Source organism: Leptodactylus fuscus, chromosome 1 (genome assembly GCF_031893055.1).
Source record: "Leptodactylus fuscus isolate aLepFus1 chromosome 1, aLepFus1.hap2, whole genome shotgun sequence".
Classification (NCBI taxonomy): Eukaryota; Metazoa; Chordata; class Amphibia; order Anura; family Leptodactylidae; genus Leptodactylus; species Leptodactylus fuscus.
Window position 1 is genome coordinate 88,267,829 of NC_134265.1, and position 27,059 is coordinate 88,294,887.

A 27,059-nucleotide genomic window follows, 5' to 3' on the forward strand; every position below is an offset into this window, starting at 1 on the left:
AAAGATAGTATGACTCTAGTTCCTTACTATGGACACATAGATTGTACTGGTACTGTAGAAAAAAAGACCATAGTACTTTTGATTTATAGTTGTAATTACAAAGATGCTTCATTTTTATTTTAGGTTTGTTGAAAATATATATGCTCCTTAGAGGAAGTCTGTCATCAGAACAATTCCTATAGAACTATAAGCACAGAGAGGCAGCCAAGATTCATATGAATAAAACAATTTTGTTTTCTGATCAGTGTCTTCAAAATATAAGCTTTTTTCCTGATGTGCTGTTGAACTTTTTTTTTTATAAACTCATTTTATTGAAAATAATAAAACAAATTAATAAGCATCAATAGAAAGTACAAGAAAAATCAGTATAGGTACAAATCAAGTACAAAGTAGCTTGTCGTACAAGTCAATTAACATCCAGGTTTGTGCCCCTGGTGTGACTTCTGGTGTAACTTCTAGTAAAAGCAGAAGCAGAGGTGTATACAGTAGCTATAGCACGTGCACCCAGATCATGGTGCCAGTCAGAAAAGGCTCAAAGTCCCTCCTTAGGCTTAAGAAGTTACCAGTGTCATACATGTACAAAGAACAACCATATAACTGCAACTCTATATCGTATATTATTAGAGATGAGCGAACACTAAAATGTTCGAGGTTCGAAATTCGATTCGAACAGCCGCTCACTGTTCGAGTGTTCGAATGGGTTTCGAACCCCATTATAGTCTATGGGGAACATAAACTCGTTAAGGGGGAAACCCAAATTCGTGTCTGGAGGGTCACCAAGTCCACTATGACACCCCAGGAAATGATACCAACACCCTGGAATGACACTGGGACAGCAGGGGAAGCATGTCTGGGGGCATAAAAGTCACTTTATTTCATGGAAATCCCTGTCAGTTTGCGATTTTCGCAAGCTAACTTTTCCCCATAGAAATGCATTGGCCAGTGCTGATTGGCCAGAGTACGGAACTCGACCAATCAGCGCTGGCTCTGCTGGAGGAGGCGGAGTCTAAGATAGCTCCACACCAGTCTCCATTCAGGTCCGACCTTAGACTCCGCCTCCTCCGGCAGAGCCAGCGCTGATTGGCCGAAGGCTGGCCAATGCATTCCTATGCGAATGCAGACTTAGCAGTGCTGAGTCAGTTTTGCTCAACTACACATCTGATGCACACTCGGCACTGCTACATCAGATGTAGCAATCTGATGTAGCAGAGCCGAGGGTGCACTAGAACCCCTGTGCAAACTCAGTTCACGCTAATAGAATGCATTGGCCAGCGCTGATTGGCCAATGCATTCTATTAGCCCGATGAAGTAGAGCTGAATGTGTGTGCTAAGCACACACATTCAGCACTGCTTCATCAAGCCAATACAATGCATTAGCCAGTGCTGATTGGCCAGAGTACGGAATTCGGCCAATCAGCGCTGGCCAATGCATTCTATTAGCCCGATGAAGTAGAGCTGAATGTGTGTGCTAAGCACACACATTCAGCACTGCTTCATCAAGCCAATACAATGCATTAGCCAGTGCTGATTGGCCAGAGTACGGAATTCGGCCAATCAGCGCTGGCCAATGCATTCTATTAGCCCGATGAAGTAGAGCTGAATGTGTGTGCTAAGCACACACATTCAGCACTGCTTCATCAAGCCAATACAATGCATTAGCCAGTGCTGATTGGCCAGAGTACGGAATTCGGCCAATCAGCGCTGGCTCTGCTGGAGGAGGCGGAGTCTAAGATCGCTCCACACCAGTCTCCATTCAGGTCCGACCTTAGACTCCGCCTCCTCCGGCAGAGCCAGCGCTGATTGGCCGAAGGCTGGCCAATGCATTCCTATGCGAATGCAGACTTAGCAGTGCTGAGTCAGTTTTGCTCAACTACACATCTGATGCACACTCGGCACTGCTACATCAGATGTAGCAATCTGATGTAGCAGAGCCGAGGGTGCACTAGAACCCCTGTGCAAACTCAGTTCACGCTAATAGAATGCATTGGCCAGCGCTGATTGGCCAATGCATTCTATTAGCCCGATGAAGTAGAGCTGAATGTGTGTGCTAAGCACACACATTCAGCACTGCTTCATCAAGCCAATACAATGCATTAGCCAGTGCTGATTGGCCAGAGTACGGAATTCGGCCAATCAGCGCTGGCCAATGCATTCTATTAGCCCGATGAAGTAGAGCTGAATGTGTGTGCTAAGCACACACATTCAGCACTGCTTCATCAAGCCAATACAATGCATTAGCCAGTGCTGATTGGCCAGAGTACGGAATTCGGCCAATCAGCGCTGGCTCTGCTGGAGGAGGCGGAGTCTAAGATCGCTCCACACCAGTCTCCATTCAGGTCCGACCTTAGACTCCGCCTCCTCCGGCAGAGCCAGCGCTGATTGGCCGAAGGCTGGCCAATGCATTCCTATGCGAATGCAGACTTAGCAGTGCTGAGTCAGTTTTGCTCAACTACACATCTGATGCACACTCGGCACTGCTACATCAGATGTAGCAATCTGATGTAGCAGAGCCGAGGGTGCACTAGAACCCCTGTGCAAACTCAGTTCACGCTAATAGAATGCATTGGCCAGCGCTGATTGGCCAATGCATTCTATTAGCCCGATGAAGTAGAGCTGAATGTGTGTGCTAAGCACACACATTCAGCACTGCTTCATCAAGCCAATACAATGCATTAGCCAGTGCTGATTGGCCAGAGTACGGAATTCGGCCAATCAGCGCTGGCCAATGCATTCTATTAGCCCGATGAAGTAGAGCTGAATGTGTGTGCTAAGCACACACATTCAGCACTGCTTCATCAAGCCAATACAATGCATTAGCCAGTGCTGATTGGCCAGAGTACGGAATTCGGCCAATCAGCGCTGGCTCTGCCGGAGGAGGCGGAGTCTAAGGTCGGACCTGAATGGAGACTGGTGTGGAGCGATCTTAGACTCCGCCTCCTCCAGCAGAGCCAGCGCTGATTGGTCGAGTTCCGTACTCTGGCCAATCAGCGCTGGCCAATGCATTCTATTAGCCCGATGAAGTAGAGCTGAATGTGTGTGCTTAGCACACACATTCAGCTCTACTTCATCAGGCTAATAGAATACATTGGCCAATCAGCGCTGGCCAATGCATTCTATTAGCTTGATGAAGCAGAGTGTGCACAAGGGTTCAAGCGCACCCTCGGCTCTGATGTAGCAGAGCTGAGGGTGCACAAGGGTTCAAGTGCACCCTCGGCTCTCCTACATCAGAGCCGAGGGTGCGCTTGAACCCTTGTGCAGCCTCGGCTCTGCTACATCAGAGCCGAGGGTGCGCTTGAACCCTTGTGCACACTCTGCTTCATCAAGCTAATAGAATGCATTGGCCAGCACTGATTGGCCAGAGTACGGAATTCGGCCAATCAGCGCTGGCCAATGCATCCCTATGGGAAAAAGTTTATCTCACAAAAATCACAATTACACACCCGATAGAGCCCCAAAAAGTTATTTTTAATAACATTCCCCCCTAAATAAAGGTTATCCCTAGCTATCCCTGCCTGTACAGCTATCCCTGTCTCATAGTCACAAAGTTCACATTCTCATATGACCCGGATTTGAAATCCACTATTCGTCTAAAATGGAGGTCACCTGATTTCGGCAGCCAATGACTTTTTCCAATTTTTTTCAATGCCCCCAGTGTCGTAGTTCCTGTCCCACCTCCCCTGCGCTGTTATTGGTGCAAAAAAGGCGCCAGGGAAGGTGGGAGGGGAATCGAATTTTGGCGCACTTTACCACGTGGTGTTCGATTCGATTCGAACATGGCGAACACCCTGATATCCGATCGAACATGTGTTCGATAGAACACTGTTCGCTCATCTCTATATATTATCAGACATCAGCAAGTCCGTGGCAGTAACAATATTAATAAATAATATTTCTTATTTGGAGCCTTCTTTTCATGTAAATTGCAATGTTATTCTTTTGCAAATGAGAGGGAAAAGTGCTTTGCTTGGGAATCTAGAGGTGAGATAAAAGCCCAGGCAAGCTAAGACAACACTAAAGCACTTTTCTCCTGCTTAGCAATGCAAATAAAATTCCAATTTATGTGAAAATGGGGCTCCAAATCTGAAAAACACAACCCTATTTGGAAACTATATAGTCACCTCTACTAGGTACTGTGATTATGTTTACAAAAAAATTTGCTGCTCACAGACTCCCCCAAAAAAGGGCAGAACTGGAAGAAATTAGGCTAGGTTCATATGTTAGCCAGAAATAGAAACTGCCAAACATTAGCGGAGAGAAAAATCCTTCATGGATGACTTTTCTCTCGGCCAGTTTCAGTATAAAAACAGTGGAAACCTGGTGGACACCCAGTGGACCCCATTATACTTTATGGGGTCTGTGGGTAACCGCTGTTTTAGCGGTCTGGCTATCTATTGTGCAGACCCGAACGATGGAGAGACCAGCGCAGGTGTGAACCAAGAGGTTTGATAAATACTGGCAAAATTATGAGGCAATGTTTCCTTTATGAAACATTAAAAAAAATATTTTTCCATATAGCTGTTATAGCTGTTTCCCTATAGCTTTTCCTATGCATGAAATCATAGTAGGTGGGTTCAGAGAAGTCATTCAACATGCTTGATTTCTGTCGGTGTAATCTCTAGTATTATAAGCAGCACATGAGGTGTCTGGAACCCAATCAAAAAATAGAAAAACTCTGAATACCATGGCATACATATAATAAAATATTACCAAATGTATTGAAATCAAGCTATAAAAACAGATCATGATAGAAGAGTAACGTCACAGGTATATAAGCGTGTCACAGGAGGAGAGCAGAGTCAAAATCAATATAACACATATCTACATCAACAAAGTGTTCTATACATGTGACATGTGACAGATAATACACAAAAGTGGGCTATGGAACATAAATAGTTACACTACCACAATGACTAGGCTGTCACATAATAATAATGAAATAGTTCATACCCCTTGTCGAACAATCAACAAGTAATGCAACAGAGGACACGAATCAGAACTGTGTTATGTAACTAGCCAGCCGGTGATGCAGAGTCAAAAGACAAGTACATTACCCATAGATAATGTTCTTGTGAGAGGGTGGGGTGTTAATATTAATATATATATTGGGGTGGAGGGATATTAATATAAATATATATTATATATGATAAATATTGGAGTGGTGGAAGAGTTAATATAAATATATATTCTAAATAATATTTGGGTGGCGGGGGTGATAACCACTTCCGGACCGCCCATAGAGTATTTACATCCAGGAAGTGGTTGCCTTGTTCTGACAGGACGTGCTGGTACGACCTGCCAGAACACAGCAGCTGCACAAGATCGGAGCCGGCTGTAACTTCTGCTGGAGCTCCCAGAGAGAAGGCAAGGAAGGTTTATTAGCTGCCATCTCGATCGCTGTGTATACAGCGCTCAATGAGCGCTGTATACACAGCTATGCGCGCTGCCATGATGTGGCCGCCGTTTGACCCGGCAGTCACAGGATCCAGATCAGCTCTGCAAGCTGTATATACAACGTGCAGGAGCTAGTTTCCTCCTGCAACTGGGGCTAAATGTACCATCCCCAGTTACAGGGGAAATCCACCTAACAAAGAAAAAAGTGCTCAGATGTCCCCAAAAGTCTCTTATGACCTTATGGGGACATCATCTTAAAAAAAAAATATAAAATATTAATTAAAAAGTTAAAAAGAAAATTAAATAAAGTAATTAAAAAAATAAGTAAAATAATACACCAATAAAATGCCGTTCTTAAAGGTTATAGCCCCACCCCCGATAACACCATACGAAATAAAAATTACCATAACGGAGAGGAAAAACTATTTTATAAAGTTTTTCAGTGGCACTTTGTGTCATTAAATAAAAAAAAAAAGAAAAGTGAAAAACAGACACAATTTCCCTCCTATTTTGTTTATATTTTACCGAACATAAAAAAATTAAAGCACATTCCAAAATAAAAACAACATAAAAATAAATCCCTATGTGTCCCCGAAAAAAAAACGCAAAAATTTGTTGAATGAGACGTATGAGAAAAATGTTACAGCCCTCTAAACTGCACATCCTACTAATATTATAAATGTGAAAGTTTGTGTGTTTGGATGTTTGTTCCTCAATCACGCTGAGCGCTCTGGAGCGTCTGGAACAAGCGCCCGTACTGTGGAGCAGCAAGACGTGCATCACCTGCCCTGCCTGTGTTCGTTTGCCGTGGGACTGAAGTATTCTGCCACGGCCGGGGAGAGGGTCGCCTGCGCCGTTGTCTGGAAAGCCTGCTGTCCCGCACAGCCTGCGGACTAAACAGTATGCAGGTCAGTCGGGGATATAGCGATCATGCAGTCTATGTCTGTGTTCGCACGCCAAATCGTGGTACCAGCTCTGGTGAGTACGCTGTGTCATTCGGCAACGGGACAGTGCATGTGACGGCAGGGGAGTTAGGGGATTTTGTGGAGGGGGGCCTGCTAAAGAGGGGGGGTTGGGGGTGCTTGACAAGTGGGGGCCATAGGAAGGGGGGTCTGCAGGAAAAGGGGGGGTGGGGAGGTTAGAGAGGTGTTCAGGGGCGCCGCGGGGGGGTCGCAAAGAGGTTGGGGGTGCCGTGGGGGTGTGGCTGGGGTCATGGGAGACAGAGGGGGGGAACGGGCATGAGCGCGGGGGATGAGGGTGGCTGCGGGGAGCCAGGACCAGCCAGTAGGTAAAGAGCCCGCGGGAAAGGCGAGGAGCAAATGGGACAGGGGTGCGCATGAGTGGACGTGGCGGCACATGGCGGATCATAACCAACGGCGAATGCCTAAATATCAGCACCTCAGCACCAACTCCAACCTGCAGACGAAGTCGCGGGCAGATGCTAGTACAAAATAAACCTAAAATGTGTCTGGTCCTGGACCACAAATTGGCCCAGTACTGAAGTGGTTAATATACCATAAATATATATTATATATAATAAATATTATAGTGGTGGGAAAGTTAATATAAATATATATTATAAATAATATATATTGGGTGGCAGGGGTGTTAATATAAAATATATATTACATATAATATATTTTGAGGGTGGGAGTGTTATTGTAAATATATATTATACGTAATATATATTGAGGGCAATGGTGTTAATACAAATAAATATTATATATTGTACAGCGCTGCGGAATATGTTGGCGCTATATAAATAAAATTTATTATTATTATTATTATATAGTATATTCGGGTGGGGGTGCTAATATATAATAAGGTTCATATTTTCCAACCGTCAGACAATCCCTTTAAATGGCCATTCAGAGCACATTTTTGCTGTCAGTTTACCAGATCACTTTTTCTTTTCAGAAATAGTGGGCGTAAATGGAGGTACAATGAGGCAGATTTATGAAGGGTGATAAAGGTAATTGGAATAGGCTCTAAGGTCAGGGCTGTGGAGTTGGGGCCAGTTTGGAGTTGAGTTGATAGGAAAAAGTTGCCTACTTTGACTTCAGAATAACATTATTTATTTAAAGGGAGTCTGCATTGAGAAGCCAGCATCTCAACCAACCTTGCAAAGAGATGAGGGTCGCCTGGATCAAACAGCGTTTATAGAAATGTATTGATATTGTATCGTTCATTAGATGCATAGCTTCTTGCATATTTACTTTCATAGGAATGCTATCATTGGTTGTTTCTGTGATTTAGAGGATCTGTACATGTGTTTGTCTGAACATGGCTATGTCAGCTATGAAAGAAGAAGTTGGTGGTTTGACCCGTCCTGAAGCTGTGTTCACACTACCCTTTTTCTCATTCATCAGAGAATCAAAACAGTGGACAATACCGCTTTCCAGATTGACAGATACAAATGAAAGAGCGATGATAGTAGTGTACCCTAAGCCTTCTAAGAGCCTACATCTCTTATGGCTACAGCATTGGACATAAGTTCCAGCAGATAACCTTTGCATTTATTTCTAGTATATACAACTCCAGACCACCATGCCAGTCATGTCTACATTCTCAAATTTTAGGACTAGTGGGATAGAAAGCAAAAGTATTATAATAATAGATGAACGTTAATCTGCATATCCTGCAAAGTTCATTGCCAGCTGTTGAAATATTGTATTTGTATAGTGCCAATTTTTTTTGCAGGTGTCAAATATCACTGGAGAGGAGGAACAGTTACTAGTCACATTGTACTTTTACCTGTAAGTTAATAACATGGGGCAGATGAATATAAAAAATGTAGAAATTCCACCCATCAATAAGAAAAATTCTATTAATAGTGGCAGCATGCAATAGCTTGCACCCTTACCTAGCCACCTTTCTCTTATGCATTGCATTTAGTAAGTTACTATTTTATCTTATTTCATAGTACTACTTAGTTAAGGGGATATTGTCACTCATTAGGGAGAGACCACCATATAGGTGTGTGGAGACTTATTAAGCCATTTGCGCTCCACTGTGAGGGATCATGGGAAGAATATGCAAATCTGTCTCCCATGATGTTAATATAGGCAAAGGTGCCAAGTCAGTCTTCTCTATGCCGGGCTGAAGAGATTCAAACAGATCGACAGCTGAGAGACTGACTTGGTAAAATCCCACATCATTGCAGCAAAGGCCTCTAGGAAAGTCGGGCATGATGTTAAAGGGAGCGTGACTGAGGCACTGTCTCCCTATATTAACATTATGGGAGACAGATTTGCATATTCTTCCCATAGTAGTACTTAGTGAAATTGAAAAAAGGCATACAAACCTGGACAAAACTGTTGTCCCCCCTCGTTTATTGAAAGAAACACCCACAATGGTCACAGAAGTAACTTGAATCTGACAACAGTAATAATAAATAAAAATTCTAAGAAAATGAACAAATGAAAGTCAGACATTGCTTTTCGCTTCAACAGATTTTTTTTTAGAAAAAAAATAAAACTCATGAAACATTCCTGGACAGAAATGATGGTTCCCTTAACTTAATATTTTGTTGCACAACCTTTTGAGGTAATCACTGTGATCAAACGATTCCTGTAGCTGTCAATGAGACTTCTGCACCTCTCAGCAGGTATTTTGGGCCACTCCTCATGAGCAAACTGCTCCAGTTGTCTCAGGTTTGAAAGGTGCCTTTTCCAGACAACATGTTTCAGCTCCTTCCAAAGATGCTCAATAGGATTTAGGTCAGGGCTCATAAAAGGCCACTTCAGAATAGTCCAGTGTTTTCCTCTTAGCCATTCTTGGGTGTTTTTAGCTGTGTGTTTTGGGTCATTATCCTGTTGCAAGACCCATGACCTGTGACTGAGACCAAGCTTTCTGACACCGGGCAGTACATTTCTCTCTAGAATACCTTGATAGTATTGAGATTTCATTGTACCCTGCACAGATTCAAGACACCCTGTGCCAGATGCAGCAAAGCAGCCCCGAAACATAACAGAGCCTCCTCCATGTTTCACAGTACGGACAGTGTTCTTTTCATGATATGCTTCATTTTTCCATCTGTGAACATAGAGCTGATGTACCTTGCTAAAAAGTTAGATTTTTGTCTCATCTGTCCATGGGACATTCTCCCAGAAGCTTTGTGTCTTGTCAACATGTAGTTTGGTTATTATTACTTTTGTCAGATTCAAATTATTTCTGTGACCATTGTGGGTTTTTCTTTCATTAAGCGAGGGGTACTAACAATTTTGTCCACTTGTGTACTGTATGTCCGTCAGATTCAGCCATGGGATATTAATTTATGGAAATAGGCATTCTATATAGTTCCTCATGCATTAATACTATTTTGCTATATGAAGTCATATATGCTGTTTGTGAAGCTGTCAGTTGTTGTTGTGTACAGCTCCTAGGGTAGGTTATTCCACTGATAGAGTCCTTTTAGTGAAGAAGCCATGACTCCTCTGGAGATAAAACATTTTTTGTTTTGTTTTTTCTACATGAGACAGCTTTTCCCCATCTTTCTTGTATAGGTCAATGATATATTCATACAGGTTTATCATGTCTCCCCTTAAACACCTCTTCTCCAGACTAAATCGATTTAACCCCTCTAGGTCCCACATACAGTGGGTCGCAGTAAAAAAGCGCAGTGGGAAAAACTGCAGTGGCAACTCATTGCCGAAGGTCCGCAGAGATATGCTGTACAGACTTTCTGCTTCCATTATACTTATAGGGAAACCGCAGGTTTTGGAAATCACAGCATATCCACTGCACATATTTTTCCATGATGTGTGGACGGGATTGAAACAATCCCATCCATCACTTTGCAGGGACTGTAAAAAGCTGCAGTTTTTTCTCCAGTGTTTCCGCTGCAGCCAATTTGCAACGTTTGCGCTAAGTGGAGCCCCTACCTTAGTCTCTCCTTAGATCTCTTCTGAGGTCCTTCATGCCCCTTATCAGTTTTGTGACCCTCCATTGTACCTTTTCCAATTCTTGGCTACCCTCCTATTTCAGATGGGGTCGCACCAATGATTTATAAAGTGATAATATTACATCCCTGTCGTGATAGTCCCTACCCCTTTCAATACATGACAGTACCCTGCTGGCCTTAGAAGCAGCTGATTGACATTGCATGCTGTCATCTAATCTATGAGCACCCTAGTCCTTCTCTACTAGTGACTCTCCCAGTTTTACTCCCCTTAGGAGTTTGTTAAATGCAGATTATTTTCACTCAGCTGCATAACTTTACATTATCCACCTTGAATCTATCTCTCTATATTATAAAAATGAATTCTTGTCTGTCTGTCTGTCTGTCTGTCCGTCTGTTCTCTAATGCGAACCAAACGGCTGGACTGATCTTCACCAAATTTGGTACAGAGATACTTCAGATATCTGGGAAGGTTTAAGATGAGACTCCAACTCGCTCGGACGTACCGTTGCTGAGATACAGCATTCCAAACACAGTGCCCCCCCCCTTAGCCAATACAAACCTGCAAGACTTTCACTCATATTCCAACTGCAATACACACAGTCATTCCACATGCACAATACAACACTGATATCCAAACTGAGATACACGCATCAGAGGATTAGATACACAGATCAGCACACAGTATCACACGCCACAGGATTAGATACATGGGTCTGCACACAGTCCCACACACCAGAGGATTAAATACGCACTTCTGCACACAGTTCCACACACTGAAGGATTTGATATGTGCATCTGCACACAGTTCCACATGCCGAAGGATTAGATACAGGCGTCTACACACAGTTCCACACTCCAGAGGATTAGATACGCACGTCTGCACACATTTGTACACACCATAGGATTAGATACACGTGTCTGCACAGAGTACCACATGCAGTAGGATTAGATACGCGCGTCTACACATAGTTCCACACGCCAAAGGATTAGATACGCGCCTCTTCACACAATACCACACAAGGGAGGATTAGATACGTGTGTGTGCACACAGTACCACACTTTGGAGGATTAGATACATGCCTCTGAACACAGTACCACAAGCCAGAGAATTAGATACGCGTCTCCGCACACAGTATCACACGGGGAGGATTAGATACGCGCGTCTGCACACAGTACCACTCGGGGGAGGATTAGATACGCGCGTCTACACACAGTACCACATGCCATAGGATTAGATACGCGCGTCTGCACACAGTACCACATGCCAGGGGATTGGATACGCGCATCTACACACAGTTCCACACGCCATAGGATTAGATACGCCCCTCTTCACACAATACCACACAGGGGAGGATTAGATACACATGTCTTCACACAGTTGTACACGCCACAGGATTAGATACACGCGTCTGCACACAGTACCACATGCCATAGGATTAGATACGCGCGTCTACACGCAGTACCACACGCCGTAGGATTAGATACGTGTGTCTGCACACAGTACCACTTGCCGTTGGATTAGATACGCGCATCTACACACAGTTCCACACTCCAGAGGATTAGATATGCGCATCTGCACACATTTGTACACGCCATAGGATTAGATACACACGTCTGCACAGAGTACCACATGCCGTAGGATTAGATACACGCGTCTACATACAGTTCCACACTTCAGAGGATTAGATACGCGCGTCTGCACAAAGTTGTACACGCCATAGGATTAGATACACGTGTCTGCACACAGTACCACATGCTGTAGGATTAGATACGTGCGTCTACACACAGTTCCACACGCCTTAGGATTAGATACGCGCCTCTTCACACAATACCACACAGGGGAGGATTAGATAAGCGCGTCTGCACACAGTACCACATGCTGTAGGATTAGATACGCGCGTCTACACACAGTTCCACACGCCGTAGGATTAGATACGCGCCTCTTCACACAATACCACACAGGGGAGAATTCGATACACGTGTCTTCACACAGTTGTACACGCCATAGGATTAGATACACACGTCTGCACAGAGTACCACATGCCGTAGGATTAGATACACGCGTCTACATACAGTTCCACACTTCAGAGGATTAGATACGCGCGTCTGCACAAAGTTGTACACGCCATAGGATTAGATACACGTGTCTGCACACAGTACCACATGCTGTAGGATTAGATACGTGCGTCTACACACAGTTCCACACGCCTTAGGATTAGATACGCGCCTCTTCACACAATACCACACAGGGGAGGATTAGATAAGCGCGTCTGCACACAGTACCACATGCTGTAGGATTAGATACGCGCGTCTACACATAGTTCCACACGCCAAAGGATTAGATACGCGCCTCTTCACACAATACCACACAAGGGAGGATTAGATAAGCGCGCCTGCACACAGTACCACATGCTGTAGGATTAGATATGCGCGTCTACACACAGTTCCACACGCCATAGGATTAGATACGTGCCTCTTCACACAATACCACACAAGGGAGGATTAGATGCACGTGTCTTCACACAATTGTACATGCCATAGGATTAGATACACGCGTCTGCACACAGTACCACATGCCGTAGGATTAGATACACGCGTCTACACACAGTACCACATGCCGTAGGATTAGATACGCGTGTCTGCACACAGTACCACTTGCCGTAGGATTAGATACCCACATCTACACACAGTTCCACACTCCAGAGGATTAGATACGCGCATCTGCACACATTTGTACATGCCATAGGATTAGATACACACATCTGCACAGAGTACCACATGCCATAGGATTAGATACACGCATCTACATACAGTTCCACACTCCAGAGGATTAGATACGCGCGTCTGCACACAGTTGTACACGCCATAGGATTAGATACACGCGTCTGCACACAGTACCACATGCAGTAGGATTAGATATGCGCATCTACACATAGTTCCACACGCCGAAGGATTAGATACGCGCCTCTTCACACAATACCACACAGGGGAGGATTAGATACGTGTGTGTGCACACAGTACCACACTTTGGAGGATTAGATACAGGCCTCTGCACACAGTACCACAAGCCAGAGAATTAGATACGCGTCTCCGCACACAGTATCACACAGGGAGGATTAGATACGCGCATCTGCACACAGTACCACACAGGGGAGGATTAGATACGCGCGTCTACACACAGTACCACATGCCGTAGGATTAGATACGCGCGTCTGCACACAGTACCACATGCCAGGGGATTGGATACGCGCATCTACACACAGTTCCACACGCCATAGGATTAGATACGCCCCTCTTCACACAATACCACACAGGGGAGGATTAGATACACATGTCTTCACACAGTTGTACACGCCATAGGATTAGATACACGCGTCTGCACACAGTACCACATGCCATAGGATTAGATACGCGCATCTACACGCAGTACCACACGCCGGGGGATTGGATACGCGCGTCTACACACAGTTCCACACGCCGTAGGATTAGATACGCGCCTCTTCACACAATACCACACAGGAGAGGATTAGATACACGTGTCTTCACACAGTTGTACACGCCATAGGATTAGATACACGCGTCTGCACACAGTACCACATGCTGTAGGATTAGATACGCGCGTCTACACACAGTTCCACACGCCGAAGGATTAGATACGCGCCTCTTCACACAATACCACACAGGGGAGGATTAGATACATGCGTCTGAACACAGTACCACACTTTGGAGGATTAGATACATGCATCTGCACACAGTACCACATGCCAGATAATTAGATATGCGTCTCAGCACACAGTACCACACGGGGGAGGATTAGATACGTGCATCTGCACACAGTACCTCACGCCAGGGATTAGATACACCTGTCTGCACACAGTACCACACACCAGAGGATTAGATACACGCGTCTGCACATAATACCACATGCCGTAAGATTAGATATGCACGTCTGCACACAGTTTCATTTACTGGAGGATTAGATACGTGCCTCTTCACACAATGCCACAAGGGGGAGGATTAGATACACATCTGCACACAGTACCACACCAACAAGGATTAGATACTTGCGTCTAAACACAGTACTGCACGGGGAAGGATTAGATACAGCTTTACTCCAGGTATCCATAACAACTGATCACAGGTTTTTCACTGATATCCAAAATGAGATACACATAATCACATGACGCTTATGGACATACACACAAAGCACATACAAAATACACCAGGGCAAAACTGGACAATTCTTATGGGGCCACTACACAAACATAACATGTAATATACCCGTGCGAAGCCGGGTCCTCCCTCTAGTACTTTATATTATTATACTATTACTTTATATGTAGAACTTTACCAATAGGTCACTATCTTCCTACATTGTCAGATAGCACTTGTCAAACGGGTTGTGCAGGAATTACAGATTTCTGCCAGGAGGCTGGGGAAAAAAAATATATACTCACCCCAGCTCCACCTGGGGTCTTGTTCTGGGGGGAAGTCTTCACCACATGTGACTTCTGAGTCTGATTAAAGAGGACCTTTCATGAGTTGCCCTTCTAACAGTGAAGAGGTACGGTACTGGCACCGATAGCTCTTCACTGGTAGCACAGACCGTGAAAGCCAACCGTGCGCTGTCGGCTTTCCAGTGGTATATAAAACCGCATGTGCTCAAATTCATGAAAGGTCCTCTTTTTTTCCACCCGAAAAGGGCTTGTAGCATTTTTCTCTCTGCATTTTTCAAGTGGAGAGGGAAACGGAATCCCTGCACGGACAGCCTACGCTGGTGTAAACACATCCTAAAGAAAGGAACTAGCATGCCACTCACATATGTCACATGTGATGTCCCAGTTGCTTTCCTTAGGCCACTGATTGGCCTCACCGGTCATATGCAGTGAGGACTACTGTCAGAATAAGCCCCCAGGTGCCACTGTACCGGACACCAGTGGAGGACACTGGAGTACTGGGGAAAGGCAAGTATGTTTATTTCTCACTTTCTGTGGTCTTCAAGCAGAGAAGGTGAGAAATAAGTCTGTAATTCCTGGACAATGCCTTTAAGGCTGAGGCCACACATTGTGGAAACACAGCTTTTTTTGTAGCAAATTATACTGTGGTTTTGTGAGCCAGAGCCAAGAGTGGGTTGAGCAGAAGTGTGAAGTATAAGAGCTTCCTATATATTTCCCATTCCTTTTCTTGCTCCAAAAAAACCTCAGCCTAAGGTCAGGGCACCATATAGTGTAAACACCACGTTTTACAGTCACTGTGTTCAGCCACATTGCCATAAAATAAGCGCAGCAGACACGCTGATATTTCCAAAACCATTGCAGTTTTGGAAATCGCAGCACGTCAATTATACCTATGGAAACTCTGGCAGTTTCTTTATAGGTATAATGGAAGCATAAAGTCCACCTTTGTGAACTTTATGTGAAAAATGCTGCGAGAGAAACTGCAGCGCTATCGCAGTTTTTCTGGCCATCTTAAAGAACCTTAAAGTATAACCTGGGTTCCTGTCATTTTGGGAGAGTCAGAGAGTTTTGGGATTGCAAGCAGTGTATCTACATAAAATAAAGGCTTCCTGTACTGGATTCTATGTTGTCCAGCAGAGGGAGCATTATTTTATATTAATGCTCAGACAGTCAATGAAAATGCCATTGTGTAGCCATGGAGAATCAAAGCAGTGAGATTAGTCATGTCAAGTACTGGGGAGAAGCAGTGCACCATTCCAGTCCTAGAAATCCTACTTTAGCATTTAACTGCAGTAGAGCCGCTACTCATATCAGCAGTCTCATGCTGGTGCCTGGTTCCTGGAAGTCCTGTGCCTCGAGTGACTGCTAAGACCAATGGAGAGGGACAAGTGACATCAATCACATACGTCACCTGTTCCTTACTAGTGAACACTGCGGTCACATGAGGACTTCCAGCAACAAGGCACCAGACTAAGCCGTCACTGGAAGCGGACAATGGAGTGCAGGGAATGTGTGAATGTGTTTTTATTATTTTATAGCTCCCCTGGCCGCCTCATGGATTTCCCCAAATCTGAGAAAACTCCTTTAGGCTAAGGCCCCATGTAGCGGGTGACAGCAAAAAAGTGCTGCACCAAAAACAGTGACGGCAACGCATTGCGGTATTTCTCACAGCGCTTTTCACAGAAAGTCTGTAGAGGTTTCCTTTATACCTATATCGAACCACATTTCTGTAGGTATAATTGAGATGCTCTGCATATTTTTTTTTTACGGTAGCCAAACCACAGTGTTTACATCACATCTCCTGGCCTTAAAGGATTTAACCCTTTCCCGACATCCGCCGTACTAGTATGGCGCATGCCGGGTGTGTAACTATGGCGACCACCCGGGAGTCGGGCGGCCGCTGGGTGTCTACTGCTTTACGCCGATATTTTGCAATACATTAGCATTGTAGTGCATTGCATTAGTGATCAGACCCCTGGGGTTCAAGACCCCTAGGGGGTCTAATAAAAAAATATTAAAAATTCAAATCACCCCCCTTTCCCTAGAACACATAGAAAAGTAGTTAAATACTGTGAAACACATACATGTTAGGTATCCCCGTGTTCGAAATCGCCCGCTCTACAAAGCTATAAAAATATTTTTCCTGTACGGTAAACGCTGTAGCGGGAAAAATAGTCAAAAGTGCTAAACCGACGTTTTTTTCACTGTTTTGATTCTGATAAAAATTTGAATAAAAAGTGATCAGAGCAATAACATTTCCCGAAAACGGTAGAACTAAAAAGTACACCCGGCCCCGCAAAAAAAGACGCCCTATGCATCCCCGTACACGCACGTATAAAAAAGTAAAGGCTGTCAGAATATGGCGACTTTTAGAAAATAGTTTCTTAACACAGTTTTGAAATTTTTTTTAAGGGGTTAAAATGTAAATAAACCATATAAATTTGGTATCCCCAGAATCATACTGAAACACAGAATACAGGGGACATGTCACTTTGGCTGCACAGTGAACGCCGTAAAATCGAAGCCCATAAAAAAGTCGCAGAAATGCATTTTTTCTTCAAATTCACCCCATTCTGAATTTTTTTCCAGCTTCCCAGTACATTATACAGAATAATTAATGGTGGCATCATGAAGAAAAATTTGTCCCGCAAAGATTAAGACGTCATATGGCTCTGGGAGTGAAGAAATAAAAAGTTATGGGGTTTAGAAGGAGGGGAGTCAAAAACGAAAAACGAAAATCAAAAAATGCCATCGGCGAGAAGGGGTTAACCACTTTTCTAATACTGGTGGCCCATCCTAAGGGAGCCTTCACATGGAGTAAAAGCGTGTATTTTTGCAAAATACACGTGTAAAAGTACACGTGTAAAAATAAGACTCCCATTGACTTCAATGACATTTTACAGGCGTATTTTTACACGTGTAAAAAATATAATTGAAGTCAATGGGAGTATTATTTTTACACGTGTACTTTGCAAAAATACACGCGCGTTTACTCCGTGTGAAGGCTCCCTAAGGATTAGCCATGACTATTACATCAAGAACAGCCAGGCCCCCGGTAGATAAAGAAAAGCATTGCTGCCAGATGTAACATTGATGGAATATCCTAATTATAGGCCATCAGTATTAGAAAGGTGGAAACTAATGTAAAATATGGGGCATAATTATATTAGGGGGACAAGGAAAACTATGAAAATTGCAGTTTTAAAAAGAGGGAGTAGTTGGTAAAGATTTTCATAGCATGCTGTATGCTCCACCTTTCCTCCCCCATAAAAATTTGTGTACCGTCCTATAGTTAAAAAATTGAATCCCACCTCTTCACCCCTGTATTTAGGCTTACTACAGATGGCCCTCCATAATAATAGGTCCCAATTATCACTTTTGCAGAAAAATCCCTTTTGAGATATCTCTTTGTAATTTGTAAATTCCTCTGGGAGAGAATGCTCCCCTGCTGTGGTATTACATGTGCAATTAATGTGACTTACATCATGTCTGGGCTCGGTTTGCATGAACCATTATTAACACAGGCTGTACCTGAAAAATTACAACAGAATATTACTAGCAGATAGCTTGTACGAAGCTTCCTTTATACACTATGTGGCAGTAAAGAAACTACATGGAATTACTACTTTATCTCATCCACATATTGTGAGAATACATGCATGCTTAAAAATCCCAGCATGAAAATGTGAGTTGCAGCATTGTGAGCGGTTTCCCTATAGATTTAAAGGGGAAGAAAAACCACAACAGAAACTAAGTGAACATTGTTGGTGGAAAAAAAGCAGTTCGTTTCTGCAGTATTTTTTTTAGCTGCATTTTGCTAAATGTGACCCTAGGTTTATACTCGACCATTAAAGGGTCATATAAAAGAGAATATTAGGATATTTATTTATATGCAGCTACTTCTAAAGAGATGATATTTCATAGTTAAAATAGAGTCATATGAAGGATGAAAATCTTCTCTTTTGTACAACACCAGAATTATGTTTCAATGCCTGAGGCCCAGTTCACATCTGCGTTCAGTAATTTGTTTGGGTAGTCCGAATGCATTGGCAAGCAGTGTGCAGTGAAAGCGCACAGACCCCATAGACCATTATGGGGTCCGTGTGCTTTCCGCACGAGTTTTATGGAGAAGAAAGCAGATTGTGAAGTACTTTTCTCTCTGCATGTTCCGTGCCGACACTGTGTGGAAAACACACAGAACCCTTTATAGTCTATGGGATCCGTGTGATTTCACTGCACAAAGCTTGCCAGTGCGTTTGGTAGTCCGTTCACGGGTCCCCATGCGGACTCCCTGCACGGATTACCAAACACATGTTAACCATGCCTGAGATGTAAACTGTTTGGATTGACCCCTCCGCCCTTATTTTCTCTACATTACACAAAAGCCAGTACACAGTACATAGTGAAAAGCAGGGTACAGCTTTCAATAGAGAAGCAAGGGAACTGCAGGATTTCACAGAAAGGAGCCAACATTTGTTAATAAAGTATATTACAAAATTTATTAATAACAAAAGTAATTGCAGAAAATCAAAACTTTTTAACATTAAGAATTTTATTAGGTTTTCATAAGAAAAGTAACAAAGATGTAACAAAACATTTAATAAAATCAAGAACAGGGTTGGGGAAAAGGAAAAAGGATGTAGGGAAGCAACATGGGGGAGATGACAACGATTGAAACAAAAATGGAATCTGGGTAGGGAGATGAACAAGAGACTCCTTCGCAGCAGAACTGTACATCTTAAGAGTAACAAGTTCTAACTTGTGACTGACCACCGGGGAGGGAGTCTCCTCCCCCCCCCCCACCCCCCCAATAGTTTATAAGTAATTATAGTATCTAATATAGAAAGGAAAAGATTATAGCAGAGGTAAGTGGAGGGAGAACTGGTTTAGGGGGCGTTCACACTACCGTCGGTGTCCGACATGTAGTGTCCGCTCAAAATCTGTCACGGACACTAGGAGCGGACACTAGCTGTGTCCGTGACACCTGTCATTCACTTGAATGGGCACATGAATGGGCATCTTGAGAAGTCGGACATCTTCTCTTGCGGACAGGGAAGGACGGGCACGGAGTGCAAAAGAACGCACCCGATGCCCATTCAAGTGAATGACAGGTGTCACGGACACAGCTAGTGTCCGCTCCTAGTGTCCGTTACAGAAATTGTGTGCGGACACTAGGAGCGGACACTACATGTCGGACACCGACGGTAGTGTGAACGCTCCCTTAGAGTGGGCAAGGAGGCTTGCAGGATAAGGAGAAAGTTTATGAAGGAGGGATAGGGAAAGCAGAATGGAATGGGGCAGAGTAATAATAGACATTCCAAAAGAGCCATACTTGTTGGTGTGCACTGTCATCCTACTTAAAGGGGTATTCCCACGTCGCATACTCACCAGTCTTCACTGCCGTAAAATCTTCTTTCTTCCTGGTTTCTTGCATCATTTGGTGGGTGGGGTTTCACATGCAACCTGCCATTTAGCTCCGCCCACAAATTAGCGTGTAGCTCTGCCCACCCATATTGGACTATGAAGTACAGGCAGCAGCAACTCCATTCTGTGTTACATACAGACACTGCCTTTCTCTTCCATAATGAACACAATTGAGTTAGCTAACCTGATAACTGGGAGAACAGAAGACGAGCTCAGAAATGAAAGCAGCTCCTCTCCTCTATCTGATAGCAGGGAGGTAGGTCACGTGGTGTAGACACAGGAATAGCTAGATACACAGACTCGCTCTTAGCTCTTGCACTTAGCCCCTCCTCCCTCCTCCCTGAGAGCAGCAGATACATCACTTGACTTTTGAGCAGATAAGTCAAGGGCTGTGTCAACAATGAATTGAATAAAGTAAGATAGTGAACAAACAAGGCAGTTTTGCTGAAGCAGTGTATTTAGGAAAAGTCTTACATACACATTAACAAGCAGTATAGATAGGATCCTTGTGATGGGACAACCCCTTTAAGTTCAGTGAGGAGGTCTTCCATATGACATATGTATAAAATCTCCTGGAACCACAACATCAAAGAGGGAGGGGAGGTGGATTTCCATAACCTAGGAATGACGGATTTTGCCACTACTAGTAAGAATCCAAGAAGTTTAAGGATGTGCTTTACTTATGAGGAAAAATAGAGAGGAGGAGAGGGGCTGGACTAGAGGTTCTCTAGTTTGGCTCTTGTATCGTTTCAATAATGCTTCGGGCATTATTTCAGAAGGAGTGCAGTAGAGGGCATTTCCACCAAATGGGTAGCATTGTGTCCTCATCTGCATTAATTCTCCAGCATCGGTCTGAGATGGAGGGGTAAAACTCATTTAGGACAGAAGGATCTTAAAATTGGTTTCTTGAGCTTTACAAGATATGGAGAATTCATGGCATGACAGAAAGGCAGAAAGCCACACATCTTGTGGAAAGGTGGTCAGAAGATGCATCTGTGAATAGGCTGTATATGTGAGAAATGGGGCGATGGGATTGACAGAGGCGTTCAAATGGTAATAGAGCTTTATGGAGGTCAGTAGATGTAAAAATTATGTACTTATGTATACTTCCAGTGTGAGGCAAGATCTCTGGTGCGTAAGGGAACCAGGTCAGAGTAGTGGAGCAGGGAAGAAGTGGAAAGTACCTGAAGGAATCTAAGTAGTGGTTGACCCAGGAAGGGGGGTGTAGAGCATATGGAAAGTCTAGGTTGTCGGAACATTGTGAAGAGACCCCTGACAGTTATGAATTCTAAATGTACCAGTGACATAGGGAAGAACATAAGTGGCTCTGTCCGACCAGTGACGTTTATGAAGTCATGGAAGGACAGTGAGAGAAAGGAAGCATAGAAACCTTTCTAGGGCATCCCAGAGCTTAGAATGGGCAGAATGGTGCCAATCCAGGAGGCACACAGTGACCTTAGCCAAGTAATAATGAATACCATCTGGGACAACAGAAAATCAAAACTTGTATTGCATTGTGCTTGGTTTTTCAAATGCTGTGATCTCTTCAAATAGCTAAGGGGTACCGGATGTCTACTGATCTTCCATTAATGACCTATCAAAAGATTTTCCTGGACTATGGTATTGATGACCTATGCTTAGGATAGGCCATAAATATTTGGTTAGGGGGCGTTCACACTACCGTCGGTTTCTGACAGGTAGTGTCCGCTCCTAGTGTCCGCTCAAAATCTGGCACGGACATTAGGAGCGGACACTAGCTGTGTCCGTGACACCTGTCATTTATTTAAATGGGCATCGGGTGCGTTCTTTTGCACTCCGTGCCTGTCCTTCCCTGTCCGCATGTAAAGATGTCCGACTTCTCAAGCGGACAGAAGAATCCTACATGTAGGGTTCTTCTGTCCGCTTGAGAAGTCGGACATCTTCACTTGCGGACAGGGAAGGAAGGGCACGGAGTGCAAAAGAACACACCCGATGCCCATTTAAATAAATGACAGGTGTCACGGACACAGCTAGTGTCTGCTCCTAATGTCCGTGCCAGATTTTGAGCGGACACTAGGAGCGGACACTACCTGTCGGACACCGACGGTAGTGTGAACACCCACTTAGTGAACTTTGACACTGGAAACCATGCCGATCAGCTATTTAAAAGCATTTGGTTCTTGAGTAAGCTCCATTTCCTCTTCTCGGGCAGTGACATGGCCTTGCAGCAGCTCAGTCCCATTCAAATGAGTTGGGCTCAGCTGCAATACCAAGTACAGCCACTATGTAATATACAGCTCTCTGTTTGGTAATCAGTGAAGAGGACACAGCAATCAATGACATAGTCCTAGAAATTGAGGTTGTAAGGTTATATCTGCAAATTCTGTATGTACATCACCTCTGATAAACTTGTATTTTTATTTTTTCATTTTATTTCTGTTTCTGCTTGTTGTTACACACACACACACACACACACACACACACACACATATATATATGTATATATATATATATATATATATATATATATATATATATATATATAAAATAAGTTTTATTTCTATAGCGCCAACATATTCCGCAGCGCTGTACAATTTGTAGGGGTCAAATACAGACAGATACATAACAAAGAAAGTCATTTCACACACTGGGACTGAGGGCCCTGCTCGCAAGAGCTTACAATCTATGAGGTAGAGGGGGTGACACAAGAGGTAGCAGGGGCGGTATTGCTTATGCAGAGGTCAGACACTTTTGTAATAGAGGTGACTCATTACACAAACATAAAACTTTATGAGCCGTCACCAGTCGTGTCCTGTAACATGTGGATGGAGCTTGGACAGAAAGTCATCCTGAGATGGCCTCATATCATGTGGGGTAATGTGGGAGCGGGGACAGAGGAGGGTTAAGGGTTTATGTTAGACATTGTGATAGGCTTGTCTGAAAAGATGTGTCTTTAGTTTGCGTTTGAAGCAGTAGAAATTGGGAGTTAATCTGATTGTCCGGGGTAGAGCATTCCAGAGAAGTGGTGCAGCTCGGGAGAAGTCTTGTATACGAGCGTGGGAGGTTCTGATAATAGAGGATGTAAGTGTTAGGTCATTGAGTGAACGGAGAGCACGGGTTGGGCGGTAGACAGAGATGAGGGAGGAAATGTAGGGAGGTGCGGCATTATGGAGAGCTTTGTGGATGAGGATGATAACTTTATATTTTATTCTATAATGAATAGGCAGCCAGTGTAGCGACTGGCACAGACCAGAGGCATCACTGTAGCGTCTAGCCTGATAGATGAGCCTGGCTGCTGCATTCAGAATAGATTGTAGAGGGGAGAGTTTAGTGAGGGGAAGACCGATTAGTAAGGAGTTACAGTAGTCAAGGCGAGAATGAATCAAAGAGACAATAAGTGTCTTAAATGTATCTCTGGTGAGAAAGGGCGTATTCTGGAGATGTTTTTGAGGTGGAGGTTGCATGAACGTGTGAGTGATTCAACATGAGGGGTGAAGGAAAGGTCTGCATCAAACATGACCCCGAGGCAGCGGGCATGCTGCCTAGGAGTTATAGTAAGGCCTGAGACTACAATGGATATATCAGGGACAGATCTATTAGATGGTGGAAACAGTAGTAGTTCAGTCTTAGAGAGATTTAGTTTCAGATAGAGTGAGGACATGATATTTGAGACAGCAGAGAGACAGTTGCTGGTGTTCTGTATGAGTGCAGGGGTGATGTCATGGGAAGATGTGTATAATTGGGTGTCATCAGCATAAAGATGGTACCTGAAGCCAAATCTGGCAATGGTTTGTCCAATGGGGGCTGTGTAGAGAGAAAATAGGAGGGGGCCTAGGACCGAGCCCTGAGGAACCCCAACAGCAAGGGAAAGAGGGGAGGAAACAGAGCCCGCAAATGATACACTGAAAGTGCGGTCTGAGATATATATATATATATATACACACACACATAGGCTATCAAACTTATCCATGGGCCTTCAAGCTCATATATATCTTTACATTGTCTCATTCTCTTCATGTTGATTGTCTTTAGCACCCTTTGCAGAGACTTTAAAGGGTGCCATCTTACAAAACCATTGCATTTATGGAAATTGCAGAATGTCAGTTATACCTAAAGAAACGCTGTTTCCGGATAGCTGTAATTGAAACAGAAAGTCTACAGGGGAAAACTCTGAGGACTTTCTATGAAAAGTGATGCCGGAAAACCCGCAATGCATTTCCGTCACAGGTTTTCCTGTAACGATTTTTAGGTGCGGCCTGCTGTGTGCCACAGCCTAAAACCCCCTCTCCCCTTTTAAAGACTTTTTTTGTGTTTGCTGTTTAACAACAACAAATAAAATCTCTAACAATTTTTTTAGTAAAATAGAGAATTTTTTTAAAAAATAATTATTCTGCAGCCATCATGCAGATCATCAGTCGGCCCAGTGTGGGCCTGTCCTGGACAGTCTTCCAAGATGATTATGAACTTTGAAGGCTTAGCCTCTAATCAAATAAGACAGTCTTGACAGATTTGCTAGTGAATGGCATTCTGCAGCATGCCATGTCCTCTGATACATAGAAGCCAAAAGACAAGTGGTTTGAAATATTTAGTAAACCCCAGAAGTGATTTGTAGGTGAAAATGTATGCATTAAATTAAAGAAGACCCTAAAGGTGTCCATTGCCTTTTATTTCTAAATACAGATACTTTTGAAGGAATGAAAATGCTCTATGCCTTATGAAGAGCTTGGTACACCCACTTAAATATGTTTTCCCTATACCTTTAGTTTAATTAAAGACTTCTAAATGAATTGGAGCTTGCCTGCAGGGCAGCCTCCTGTTGATTTTGGCATCTTATGTGCCCTTTTAATGATTAGTGAGTGGGTGAGAATTGTGTTCATCATGTGACTCCCAAAACTGCTCATCAGAGGAAGCTCTAGTTTGGTGTCTATATCTGGAAAGTTCTTGGCGCATACCCCGAACATATGCATGGACCCCTTTGACCTGATGTATGCATAAAGACTGTTTAGTATGCATAGATTAACCTTTCACTGTTGTAGAAGACTACAGTGTTCCACAGAGACTTACAGTAAAAAAAAAAAAAAAAAAAAAAAATTATATATATATATATATATATATATATATATATATATATATATATATATATACATATATATACACATCATGTGGTATACATTTTACAATGTGATTCTATGGGTGGCATATGCATCTTTAAGCCTGCATAGTGGTATATGTTTCATCCTTTGGGATGTACTCCCAGTGTATCTCTGGCAGAAGGTTATAACTAAATATGAGCTGCTCTTTTAGGCTAACCCTTGGTTCACATCTGCATTTGGTAATCCGTTCGGGGAGTCCGCATGGGGATTCCCCTGAATGGACTACAGGACACATTTGCAAGCGGTGTGTAGTGAAAGCTCACGGATCTCCATAGACTATAACAGGGTCCATGTGCTTGCTGCGAGATCTCTGCATGGAACATGCAGACAAGAAAGTAGATTGTGAAGTACTTTCCTGTCCACATGTTCCCTGCGGAGATCTTGCGGCAAGCACATGGACCCCATTATAGTTTATGGGATCTGGGTGCTTTCACTGCACAGTGCTTGCAAATGCATTCAGTAGTCCGTTCGGGGAGTCCCCTGAACAGACTACCAACGCAGACATGAACGAGGCCTTAGGTCCCACGTTGTGGAATACCTGCTTTTTTTGTTGCAGATTTTGGTTTCTACTCACATAGAAAACTATGTGTCAGGGATCTGTTATAGGAAGAATATGAAAATCTGTCTTCCATGATGTAATTGGGAAGTCAGCTGCTGCCTCAGTATTGCAAACCAATAGAGGGCACTCACTGGAATGTGCAAGCCTGTCTTCCCTGATGTAGTTAGGAAGACAGAATTCCAGTGAAATAAGGGATCTGTTAGTGATAGAAGCCTTAAAGGGCTTGTAAAGAAGAAAAAAAAGAAAAAACCCCCGGCACCGAGCCGTTCCTTGTGTAATACCTTTGGTATATAGTTAATGAAAAAGAAAAAAAAAAAAAAAAAGGGTATGGAGAAATCAATACAGGTGTCCGCTCACCTGGCTAGGTTGTGTTGGACACAACAACCTATAATCGTAGCAATCAGAAAACCAGTGTGTTACTGGCAGGCAGCCGCTGATGGCAGTCACGTAGACGTCAGGACAACAACCAAAATACAGGACCAGCCTCGCGGAGAAAGGCAGAAAATCAGCGCTCACCCGGTTTGGAATAGGAAAGGCAACTCTATTTGGCACAGCATTGAGCCGGGACCCAGAGCTGAGAGCGGAGCCCGGCATACAGATTTGAATTGCACTTGAAAAAGGGCTTGTTGCCCGGAACGCGTGGTGCCAAATAAAGTTGCCTTTCCTATTCCAAACCGGGTGAGCGCTGATTTTCTGCCTTTCTCCGCGAGGCTGGTCCTGTATTTTGGTTGTTAAAGGGATTGTGTCATGAGAAAATGACTTCTTGTCTAAGTATATTTTAAAAGACTTTTTTTAAATTTAATGTTATTATCTTTATTTAAATTCCCAGTCCCAGTAGTGGTCACTAAGCCAAAATATAGTCTGTCACTATTTTCTGATGATCGAGCATGGGACATAGACAGAATAGTCTGGAGCAGACCCTATAGACTTTTATGGGAGAATTTTCAAGGTATACTCTGACTGCAGAATTTCCACAAACTACCATGGCAAAACACCTGGAATCTGATGTAGTCTTCTCCAAACAATATTACCGTCCTCTCCAAACTGTCATGCTAAAGTGACAAAAGATGGCTCAGGTTAAGACGTGTACACAGTCTACACTCATTATGACATCATGGAATGACATGATGTAATGTGGTATTTATAATGCAGCAGAGATTAATACATATCATTTACCGCTGCTTATAAGAGAC

General features: G+C 43.5%; 1 protein-coding gene across 2 annotated transcripts in view; it reads left to right on the forward strand.

The window, feature by feature from the left end:
- KSR2 (kinase suppressor of ras 2) overlaps positions 1 to 27,059 on the forward strand; it is a 360,999-nt gene that overhangs the window by 8,333 nt on the left and 325,607 nt on the right. The gene's annotated exons all lie outside the window — the stretch shown is intronic.